This window comes from Ochotona curzoniae, unplaced genomic scaffold, assembly GCF_017591425.1.
Source record: "Ochotona curzoniae isolate NIBS_2020 unplaced genomic scaffold, NIBS_Ocur_1.0 scaffold_2476, whole genome shotgun sequence".
Taxonomy (NCBI): Eukaryota; Metazoa; Chordata; class Mammalia; order Lagomorpha; family Ochotonidae; genus Ochotona; species Ochotona curzoniae.
This window is the reverse complement of record NW_024467095.1, coordinates 22199620-22212364: the sequence shown is the minus strand read 5'-3', so window position 1 is coordinate 22212364 and position 12745 is coordinate 22199620. Positions and strand designations below refer to the sequence as shown.

At 39.3% G+C, this 12745-nt stretch overlaps 1 protein-coding gene across 1 annotated transcript in view; it reads left to right on the top strand.

Moving 5' to 3' along the window:
- The window catches only part of CNTNAP2 (contactin associated protein 2), a 1623532-nt gene that overhangs the window by 791003 nt on the left and 819784 nt on the right, over positions 1-12745 (top strand). The window lies entirely within an intron of this gene.

The following is a 12745-nucleotide window of genomic DNA, read 5'->3' as shown; positions in this document are numbered from 1 at the left end:
CCCTGGGTGGAAGCAGAGGAAGAAAAAGGGAAAGACAATTATCAAGGCAGAAAGTGCCCAAGGCAGAAACAGGGATGGACAGAGAGGAGAGACAGAGACATTTCCACTCCATGTGCTGATCACTCCACAGATGGAACAACAGCTGGGGCTGGGCCAGTCTGTGTCCAGGAGCTCCATCCTGGTATCAGGAAAGTCAGGGACCCAGGTTCTTGGTCTGCCACCTGCTGCTATCGATACATTCACAGACAGCAGGATAGGAGGTAGAGTCACCATCATTTAAACCAGGAAGGGAATATCGGAGATGGCAGCCCAACATGCATCATCATATCCACCCCAGTTTTCATTCTTTTTTTTAATTTTTCTAACAGAATACAGGTTGGTTTAATTAATTACATTGTGTTATGTGATGCAGTTTCATAGGCTCTGGGATTCCCCCATCCCCTCCCCGAGCCCTCCCCCCCCCGTGGTGGATTCCTCCACCTAGGTGCAGTATTACAGTTCAAATTCAGTCAACATTCTTTGATTGCAAACATATACCAAGCATAGAGTCCAGGATCTTATTGTCCGGATAAATTCAACAGTTTCTTGGGGAGACCTTCTCTGGTCTGAAGGTAGAGCTGGCAGAATATCATCCCGATCAATTAGAAGCCCCAGCACAACACCAACAACAATTTACAACATTATGGAATTAATTGACATGGTATTGAGTAATCAATACGTTATAACAGTACAAGTTCTTAACCACATCTTGTGACTACTTCATTAACCCTTCAGTTTTTGTTTGTACACAGAACTGGCTGCAATACACCTTAAAGCGGCTATAGGGTACTATTCAGCTGTCTCGTGTCTGTTATCATTTTAGTATTTAGCAGTTTATTGTGTTGACACATAATTTTGCTGCACTTGGTATGTTTCAGGATAGTCTAAACTGTATAATAAAATACAGTTTTGTGAGTGGTATCCCACCACTTTCAAAACATTTAAAGGGTTAGAAGCCAACCATTAAATTTATCCCACATTTGAAGAAAAAAAAATTAAAGACAATGTGACTAATAGGAACTAAGGATCGTTATTGTGAGTATTTTTAATAATAAAATCATGGTTTTCACAATTATCTTTGTTGTTAGTAATGAACAGATAAGGAAAAATGGAAGGCTTCTGATGATACAAGCTGTCTGTATATGAAAGAATATTAAGCCAAGAATCAGGTGTGTTTTCTGGGTAGAGAAATATGTCCTGGAAGAAACTGATTTTTTTCTCATTACTAAAATGAGGACATACTTTACCAAAGTGTTAGATTCATATATCTATTGTTACACTATCATCTTTCTCATCCTAAATCATTAAATACGGGTCCTAAAGAAGACATTTCATTTTTAGAAAAAGCTTTGATTTAATTCACACACACACACCATTCTCTGAAATTATATCTACTAATATTCAAGTATCTGTTTTTTCATTTGTTTCGTTTTAAGTATGAGACACACAGAGGAAGAGGGAAGGGAGAAGGACACTGCTGTTTCCCATCCAGTGGTCCCTCCCCTAAGTGCTCAAAGCAGCGGCCAGTAGACTGGGCCAGGGCCAGCAGCAGGGGTGTCTGTCTAGGTCTCCCACATGAATGGTAGGAATCCTGTTGCTTGAATCACCAACCTTGTCATAACTGCTTCCTAGGAACTGCATGAGCTAGAAATGCAGATCTGAAAGTGGCATTGGTGACAAACTTGGATATTGTAATGCTGGACTAGTCTATCATAACTGGTTAACTAGCAGATCAATTACTTACCCTTGTTTCTGGTTTGTGGAGTAAGCCCTACAAGGAGAGCAAGCAGTATGCATGCCTTTTTTTTTTATTATTCCTAAAGGAAGAAAATCTTTGGAAAGCATCAAATCACCCAGACGTAGTTTATGAACAAATTAGTGAATTCTGTGTAATAGGCCAGACAAATATTTTATTTCAGATTGTCCTGAAGAAGCAGCAGGAGCTCTACAGGATCCTCTGACATGTTTGAGTTGCGGCTGGAATGTGAATGCAAGCGTAGGGCTCTTGGGGAGGGCATTTCTCCCCTTGGATGAGTGACAGGCGAAGACAGAAGGCCTGAACTAGACCTCTGCTTCTTTAATCCTCCACGGTGTTTGTAGTAAGTTCAGACTGCACGATGTTAAAAAAAAAGACTTTCATTAAATATTTGATGAGTACATGAAAGTCAGACAAGACGTCTTCTGAGTGAATGAACTGGAGCTGATTGACAAAACGGAAGACCACTCTGTAGCCAAACTGGTTCCCCTCCAAAAACACTCAGTGTGATGGGCTTTGGACCAGCAGTTGTCACTGCTGGATCAGTCATCAGCGGGAAGGTTAATGATCATGTGTAGTCTTTCCTGGACTGGAATGTTTTTTATCCATGGGTGAGCTCACTGAATGTCTAAGGAATTTCCATCTATCTCCATCTAGATGGGTGGGCAAGCAGCTGTAGCCACAGATTTGCAGCTTAGAGTGAGCAGGATATGAGGGCGTGTGGTGTCCTGTATCATGTATTCGGGGTTCAGTTTTGGCAACGAGGAGCACATTGACTTCCTCTTGCATCTTTGGTCCATGTTTACGATGCACGGACAGCTTATCATGATGCTGATTAGGTCTCTGGACTGAATCCATAGCGTACCCAGGATTCACCGGAGAACTCACTGTGTCTCGTGTTCTCATTCCTCACCCCAAGAAGATTGAAGTACATCATATTGAGAAACAGAATGATCATAAACTTAATGATTCTGATACAGATCATCTGAAGAACAGAGTTAGTTTGATTTTACTAGTCTGTATGGATAGACTTAAATTCTTTAAAAAAAATAATCTAAATAAATGAGATACATCAGAATCAGCTATGTTACTATAATGTTGCTGCAAGGGAACAATAAATGGGAGTCGTAATCAGTGTATCCTGTACACACAGATATTGACTAAAGGAGCGTCGATGAGGCAGCGAGGACAGCACTGGAAATGCAGCTCTTTTGTGAACTCACTGCACCTGGAATAAAATATTCTTGTCATGCAGGTACACTGCTTAGTGGCACCCAGCTGCCCTTCCTGCTGTGCCTGCCGACAGAAAGCCTCCTGAGCAAATGTCTGGCACCAGATCTCCAAACCTGTCTCGCCTGCCAGTCTTTTCCCGGGGCTTGGGTCTCTGGGTGACTGGAATCACATTACTTCAATAGCCTTAACATCTTCCTTTAGATCTCCTTTCTAGCATGCATCTACTGATTATGCTGAGTCACAAATAAGTCGTTTCACTGCAGGAAGCCCAGTTTGGTAAAGCACAGGTCTGACCCACTTACTTGGTAATAGGCTTTCTGGTGCTGACACCCATGGATTTAAAAGTAAGGATTTTTAAATGTCTGAATTTGGAAGGTTATATATTTTTATTATCCCCTTCATTTTCTTTTAAAATGTAAAGCAGCTGCAAGCTAAAAAAGGAGAGAAAACTTTGTTTTTTCCCCCACCAAGAGGAGCTCTAACCAACACGGTTGGTGGACTAGCTGTTGCTGGCCTGTAAGTGAAAGAATCGGAATTGCTGAGGCTTAATAGAAGAGCACTCCTTTTCCAATAGCAGGTCTAAGTTCATGAGGACACAGCTGCCTTTGCTCTCTCTTGCTATGATAGGACACCACAGAGTGAGTCATTTAACAGTTTATTTCTCATACTTTCAGAGATTGGGAAGGCTCAGGTCAAGGTATGGGCAGATATAGGGCATACCACAAGGGTCCTCCTGGCTTGTGGATGGCCGTTTCTCATCGTCTCTTCATGTCCTGCAGAAAAATGAGAGCTCTCGTGTCCTGTACAAGAGTGTGCTAACCCCCTCCTAAGTTAAACCCTCATGAGCAAATGGCTTCCGTGAGAACTGACTTCTAAATGTTCCTCCACTCTGGGTTCGAGCTTCATATCATGGATCTTAAAGTAAAAAACAAAACAGAAAACTCATAGTCTATAGTAACTTTGCAGTACTCATTGAAATGGATCATGCATTATAAATAACAGGGTAGATATTGGTTTAGATGTCTCTTCTATCCATATATATATACATATATATATATAGGCTAAAATATAAGGGAGCTATAATGAGTTCTTGTACTCCTTTATTATTTGCTATTGAAAAATACCTTCTGAACACATTTTACTACCTAAAAGCTTCACTGGGATCAAACACATTGTATAAATTGTCCAGCAAATACGTTTCAGATAGTTTCTGAGCAATCCCTTGGTTTACCAGTTGGTCCATGGACTGTTCCTTCTGTAAAGGCCCTGGGGGAAAGATTCTTTCAGTGGTTTCACCCTACCAGTTGCCAGAAATGTCGGCATCCTTTTGCTATGAAATGTGTTGCAGCAATCTCTGACTCCATTTTCATATGGCCTTCTTCCCTTCCCTCATTTCCATATCCATCTTGTTGTCCTTCGAAAGGATACCAGTGTAGATTTGGGGCACACTATAACCATTGCTACTTCTCTTAACTTGATCATCTCTGCAAGAACATCCTTTCCAAATCTGGCCACATGTGGAGGTTCTGTGGTTATGCCTGAAAGATAACTTTTTAGAGGACAAACTTCAACTTGTAACAACGTCTAAATGTTTTGTTTCGTAACTCCCCTCTAGCCAAACTTCATACTTCCTACAGAAAAATCATCATTTCTCAGGGATGAAATTTATGGGGGAGTTTGGAATCAAACATAAATTTTAGGAAACTTGACTAAGTAAATAGAGAGGGAATCAAACAAATATAATCAGTAGAAAATTATTCTCTCCACTGAATAAAACGCTACTCCTAATCAGTTTTCTGAATACAGTTTTGTGGCTTCTACATGGACCTGCGTACAGAATTACAAGATGAATGATCTTAAGAAATCAATGCCCATACTTACTAGGTAACTAATCTCCAGTAAATACTATATGATGCTGTTGTTTAAAATACAAAGAAACATGTGCATAACAAAAGTCATGATTGGTGTTATTGTACTGCCGTTGCATGAAGAAGCCACAGTTGCGGTGAGGAGCAGGTCAGATTTGGAGTCAAAAAGCATGGAGAAACGCACAATGCCACAGAATCTATGCATTTTGTTTGGATTTATTAGGACATTTTTAGAAACAGAAATACTTTTTGAGAGTTGACTGATTTTAGTCACAAGATTCTGATACTACTAAAGTAATGACAATGCTGAAAGACTTTTGCTGTAGATAGTAATAGAAACAATATCAAACCTGAGAATGTAATAAGCATTTGGCAAAATCTCAAACATTTTTTTCTGACACTTGATTCAAATTTGGTGTCATTCCCAAAATAAGTTGTTTTCAAGAGTGAATTCAGTCATGGTCATCCTGATGTCAAGTTGTCCTCATCTTGGAATACTGCATGACACGTACCTGGCGAGCAATGAAGCAAATGCTTAAAATACAGATGGAATATGTGTTCCTGACAGTTGTTCCATAATTCCAGAAAATGTGGAATACAGGAGACCGTCTTTGCTCTATGGCTCTTTCAAATTGCTTCCAGGTAGTGAGAAATCTCTCCACGTTTCACATGTGAATGCTAGGCAAATGTGCTTTCTTGCACAAGAAAATCGCTCACAAGAAACACCCTCAAAAGAAAATAAGGATGGTTAACACTGTGAGAATTCAAGCCCTTAACTTCTAAATCTAATTAGATCGATATTCAATTTTCTCCTCACTTTTTTTGGAATAATTGTCAAATCTCTCTTATCTATTCTTAGGCCTGCTTCTCTAAATCTTCGCACTTTCCTTTGGGGTTGCTATGAAGATTTTATTTATTGGTTTTCTTGGAGAACTGAAATCTGTCTTCATTCCTTTATATCCAAATAGATCATGAAGTTGCTTCTTCGACCCCGGAATACTAGTTATTATAGCATGGCATTCAACTCTCCTTGTGGAATATAAAGTTTACACTCATAGCTTTGTGAGTCTTATCTTTGTAAAGTTCTGACTCTGTGTTTTGTTGTGTGGTTTACTTAATGTATAATCTGCTCTAACTTCTCTGTGGGAAATATCTGTTTTACTCTGCAGGTCGTTCAACAGGCTTGATTAGGTGCGCTGTGATTATCAAATATCCTTATGAGTTCGTAAATGCTTTCCATATCTGCAAAATACCTTCACAGAAGCACCTAGGGGATGTTTCATTGAGTACAGGTTAACTAATAAGAGTTAAGTGGAGAGTGCCTTAGCCTACAATGGATGTGAAACATCAAGCAGACTTGAAGCAGATCTCTAATGTATGATTAAAAGAATACAAGAAATCACTCTCCTAATTTTCTACCTGTAATTTCCAAATCCTCCATTTTCCTGTTTGTTTTAGTTTTTCTGAAAGTTGATTCCATTCCTCATATTTTCTGACTACTTACACCAAGATAAAATTTGCATGTGCTAATAATATCCCTGAAGTGCACAGATCCATTTGTCACACAGCCCAGCTATACATTGTTTTATTCATAAGAAAACAGCTCCCATGTGCCCTGCTGCCATCAGTTCCAACTTATGGCCCTTCTCAAACAGCCACTGCTGTACTTTCTTTACCCACTGAGATGCTTCTTTTTCTAGATGATCCCATTCCTAATGCAGAGTATTCAGCTGTTTTATCCTTCCTTGGTCTATTCTTCCACATAGTTCTTAGTGAATTCTCTGGTTCCTGTAAAGACTGACATGACAGCTGCAGCCCCTGTTCCCAGCCTTGCAGACCTGGGACCCTCCTGATCTGTTACCTTCCTTCCCCAAGCTCTGGAGCATCAGATCACTTCTGACATCTCTTGCCCTTTGTTACTCAGTAAGATGATTGTCCCTTTTTGTAATGTGGACGGGAACGCAAGCCCTAGGAGGGGAAGGGTCATGGATGTTTTTATTTATCTCAAGAGTTACGAGAAATCTTCTGACATGCACTTTGTCCTTCTTAGACATTTATTCATTGCAAACATTAGAAAACATTCACATAGACTGATTTATTCATTCCATGCAGAAGTTCACATCTCCGTTTGTATTAGAAGACTGTACCAGCCACCCGTACTTTCCCCCAAGTTAAGATGGTGATTGTATTGAATATTCTACTAGTATGATAATGGGTAATGGCACTAAATAATTATGCATGGCCTTAAAATGAAAGTAATATTTAATTAGATGATATGCAATTATTTATCTAAATATTAAATGCAGGACTAAAACATTAGAAGGTACAGAGTTCAAACAGTGTCTACTAAATATTAGATGAAAACCCGGCTTTGTTGTTCATGCTAAAGCAGTGAGAAAATCAGAAAAAAAAAAGTCCTTGCTCTCAAATACATTTCAGTAGATATACTAATTAATATATTGGCAAGATAAGTGGTTTTTGCAAATAGAATCAATACATCTGGGCAGGAACAAGAAGTTTGGGGAAGTTGAAGATCATTTAAAACATGATTAGAAAATGCTCCACTGAGAGGGTAGCCTTCGAGTGGTAACCTCAAGAGATTAACATCGAAGAGAAATGCAAGTGATGAAAAAGGAAGTGAGAGGAAGATACATAGCTGAACTATGTTTACAAAAGGGGTTTAGTAGAGTTGGAGAAGGGTGAGGGTTCTTAGAGTGATTGAGGATGGAGAAGTTAAGTGAATCAGCGGTTTCAAATGGTTTCTTAGGTTGAAAAAACAGAAGCAAACTGCTTCTTACGCAGTGGAAGGAAGGTAATGGCAGCAGAGCAGGGGCTGCACGGAGCTGTCTGCTGCAGGATATGACAAAAGAGATGCAGAGCAGTCTCAGCCAGCTCCTGTGTGTCTGATAGAACCACACAAGCCTTCCTTTTATGCAGTTCGATTCTTGCTCCTTTCCCCTTCCATGATTGGGGGTTGATTCACCAGTGTTTTGTGGAAAATTGAAGCCAACTTGCATGTCCTCAAACTCATGAAGGTATTGTTCATACAGTAACTGTAATTTCTCCCCCCCCACCATCACAGACTGACAGGTGCACAGACGGTCTCACACCCTCCCCTGCACAGACACACAGACACATTCCTCATCTACACATGTGCTTTGAGGCACTGCCGTCCCTTCTGTTCACCGTGAATGTGTGCTCACCCAGGTCGCAAACGTCTCACTTCAAGTCTAGCCAAAGGCTGTTTCTGCTAGATCATAAATGGGTCATGCAAAGGCTCAGGAATCTCTGGACACAGAGCTGGTTGGGGAATAAAGGTCCCCAAGTCTCCACTTTCCCATTCATAAATTGCGAAGTGGAGGATCCCTATGAAAAAGTAAGGAACTGCTAGAAAAAACTCAATAGACTTTGGAAATAGTCTACAGAGAACCTCTTGGAAAAAATTACAGAATTGCAAAGTACTTTGATTCTTAAGAGTTGGCTTAAATGCTATATTTCTTTTTCCTTTCATTCATTTTGCTACTTTAACATCAAACTGAAAGAATATTATGTTTTGACTATAGAAACAATATACATAATACTATATATGTAAATTGAATATGATTTCTGTATATGAATGGAAAGCATCTGTATATCAGTAGTTATTAATAGTTATTAAACTAAAATAGCTACATGTTATATCTGGTGCAAATTGCATGTCAAATTATTACATGGAAAATATACATAAATTTAGCAATCATTTTATCCAGTTCATTTTAGTGTGCTTATAAAAAGTAAAGGAGAACATTTTTAAATGTATAATCTTCTTTAATGCATGGTGGGTAGTAGAGACAAAACTGCTTAATGCTAATTGCGCAAGAAAGTTAAAGAAGACTTTATTCAGGAGCAGGGATGTAAGTAGAGGGACCCCTGCAACCAGGTCTGGCAGAAGGAGTCAGTTTGGACATGAAATGCAACATGGATAAGTGATCATTTATAGACACGAAGAGAAGATGGATGGTGATGGTGTTGTTCTGAGATGTATTTTGGTTACATCAAACTAAATGGCTTCCTGGGAGAGAAAGAGCAGGTGAACAATTATTGGCTGGGGAGTAGTGGGAATTAATGAGACCAGGTATCATAGGGTTAAGATTAAGGAATCTTAACAGTAACTTTTTGTGCTAGGACTGGATTTCTTTAAGATATTTTTACTTATTTGAAAGGCAGAGAAAAAAAGGGCAAGAGTTTTCCATCTGCTGGTTTACTCTTCAAATGGCCACAATAGCCAGTTTACATTATGGTAGCAAAATCCAAAAAAAAAAAAAACACCAAAGAATAAATAAATAACTCTGGTAACCCTGAAATCAGCCTACTTAAGGGGCTGCCCACACAACTACATTGTCCTCAAGACTATTTCATCAAAGAAAAGTCCCAACCATTGAGATTTTCTGCTCTTCGTTCCTGGTAATTAGATGTACCTGCTTCCAACCGTGCTACAGCCCTATTGTCTTGGGAAGCATTCTGTGACAACCCAACAGCTCATTACTTCTTATTTCGAGGATTAGATCCTGGTGAGCTCAAACCATGTGCAAACAAGAAATCTAAATGAAAATGTTGTTTGCCACTAGACAACTATGTGTCATTACTACCAGGACAAGCTAGATGCCTCAGAGATCAGAAAATCAAAACCCTTTAACATGTTCACGTCTTTCTCATTGTTAATGAGCAAATTAAGCGTCGGGTCTCAATATGTCAATGTGTATACATGGTTTCTATATTGGTCTTTCCAAGAGAAGAGTACTTGAAGGGCAGAAAATACCTATAAAGAGAGAATGGCTCCAGAGGTCTATGTAACTAATGTAATATTTGGGAAAACAAATCATTTGTTAACAGACTTAAAGGAGAAATTTTGGTTGGGCTTTAAAGTGGTGAAATGTGAGCTCTTCAGTGAAGAGAAGCAGCCGATGGGGAAGCTTAGAAGAGGTGGAAGTTTTTAATTTGTTACCACATGTAAGCATTGACTCAAAGACAAGCAGGTAGAAATTGTATGTATTTGCTATTGTGTTTCACAGAACAAGTTCTCATACATGAATATATCTACAAATCTCCAAGTGTGTTTAGAACAAACAGTATCTTTGCTTGTGTCCTGGGAATCAATTAGACATGAGGTAGAGCCGAGTAACTTACATTTGATAGGCATCTGGACGATTTCCATTTCTTGTTTAACATGTTTTTAGTATTTATTTTATTTTTATTAAAAACACAGTAAAGAGAGACAGAGTTTTTTCCATCCGATGGTTCACTCCCCCAAATGGCCACAACAGCTGGAGCTGAGCCGACCCAAAGTCAGGAGCCAGGAGCTTTTCTAGGTCGGCCTCGTGGGTGCGGGGAGTCTGGCACCATGCTCTGCTGCACTCCCAGGTCACATGCAGGCACTGAATTGGAAGTTGAATACCTGGCACACAAGCCGATGCTTACTACAGGCAGAAGCTTAGCTTACTACACCACGGCACCCATCCTCTTTTTAACACTTTGTTGACAAATAAATCATCTACCATAAAAGCCACCATTTACAAATTAGAATCCATTGGTTCTTAGCATATTCAGTTTTACGCCATCAAATATGCTTTTGTGTGTAAGACCTTGATGTATCCATCCACTCACTAGTTTTGCTTTCTGGCTCTTATGAACAAAGGTGATAGGAACATTTGTGTACAAGTTTTACAATCTCATGTGATTTTATTTCTCATGGATATATACCTGGGGGTATTTTGTGGAAATACTGAATTTTTCTAGGATTTGTATTTTCTAGTGTTAGTATTTTTTTTTCTCCACACTTTGAGAAATATGGGGATAAGAATTAAAAAAGAAAACAGAGGACCCAGTGTGGTATCCTAGAGCCTTGTATGTTCCAAGATCCCATAGGGGCGCTGATTCAAATCCCAGCAGTCCCGCTTCCCATCCAGCTCCCTTCTTGTGGCTGGGAAAGTAGTACAGGATGGCCTGAAGTCTTGGAACCCTGACTCATGTGGGTGACCAGGAAGGGGCTCTGGGCTCCTGGATTTGGATTGGCTCAGCTCCAGCCGCTGAGGCTGCTTGGGGAGTGAACCATCAGATGGAAGCTCCAACTCTCTGTATCTCCTTTTCTCTGTGGATCTGACTTTTCAATAAAAAGAAAAAGAAAAGAAGAAATAGATATTTGTTGGTTTCTGAAAATAATAACTCTATATTCCATAAGCAGGAATGGGGGGGTTAGAAAAGAGAGTTTGAAAATAGCAAAACATTGGCTAATGTTGTAAAGTTATACTCATCCAGGATCATGTGAGAAATACATATTACATATCATCCCATCATCATTTCCAAATGATTAGCCAATGCATGGAAATATATTATAATACATATTGAATAAATGGAGCATTTGAAATACCTTTTGGATTAGGTAACTATTTGAATACATTAACGTTAGCATTAACCTCTTTTAAACGCCAGTTAGTGAATCATTAAGTGCATAGAGTCATTTTGATTCATAAGATATTTTACTTGTGTGCAAAGATAATTTGTTTAATTTTTCAGGATGAAAATGTATTTTTCCTGCTATATTGTTTTTCTTTTAGCAGATTTTAGTGCAATTTGTAGATACAATCCTAAGAGTTCAGGGGAGTCAAGAACTCCATCAGGGTCTCCCACAGGGATGGCAGGAACTCAAGTACTTGGTCCAGCTGATGCTGTTTTTCCTGGTGTAACATCAGGACACTAACTGGTTCTCACATGGTGGTAGCTTAACTTGCTGCACCACAACACTTATCTCTTCATTCATATACTCTTAAGTAATGATAAATCAGTTACCAACCCATTTTTTGGTCACAGAATAAAGTAGTTTTCTATATAAGAATATTTGTTGCAATCTCATAATAATCTCTATAGAAACATGGATGTAAGTAACCAAAGCATGATAAAATGCTGTGCTAGGTTTATAGGACAGAATTCCATGCAACCACTGAAGTTGTGATTTTGAGCAGTGTTAAGGGTTATAGGAAATGCTGAAAACATATTGCTGAAATTAAGTTAAAATAATTCCAGGAGATACAGAATTTTGTCCCTTTTTTCTTATAGCTGTTGTTTCTGGGGCCAAAACAGGGCTCAACTAATTAACCCTACACCTCCAAATGCAAAATTCTATTTGGGTGTCAGTTCTTACCCTGGGTGCACTTCCATTCAGCTCCCTGCTTGTGACCTAGGAAAGCAGTTGAAGATGGCCCAAAGCCTTGGGACCCTGCACCCATGTTGGAGACCCAGAAGAAGTTCCTGGCTCCTGGCTTTAGCTCAGCTCTGGCTGTTGTGGCCATCTGGGGATTGAATGAACAGATGTAAAATCTTACTCTCCAACTCTCCTTCTCTCTGGAAATGTAACTTTCCAATAAAAAAATACTTTTAAAGGGTAGGGGCAGAAACAATGTTTTCTGTATTTATAAACTTGCATGAGCTTGCGCACAGTGTTGAAAGACTTAGTGATTCTTAACAATTTGATCTTCATGGAATAGAGCCACTGCTTCGCCATTTGTATTCTTGTATCTAGCTGTTGATTAACTACACAACTCAAAAGTAGCACAAACTTCAATTTAAAAAAAAGTTCATCTTTTTTTTAAATGGAGAACAGTGCTTTTTAGACGATTTTTATTACCATTATTGCTATTATTTTTTTAAAGATTTATTTTTATTTTTTTTTTATTGGAAAGGTGGATATACAGAGAGGAGAGACAGAGGAAAATCTTCCGTCCGATGATTCACTCCCCAAGTGAGCGCAAAGGCCGATGCTATGCCGATCCGAAGCCAGGAGCCTCTTGGGGTCTCCCACGTGGGTGCAGGGTCC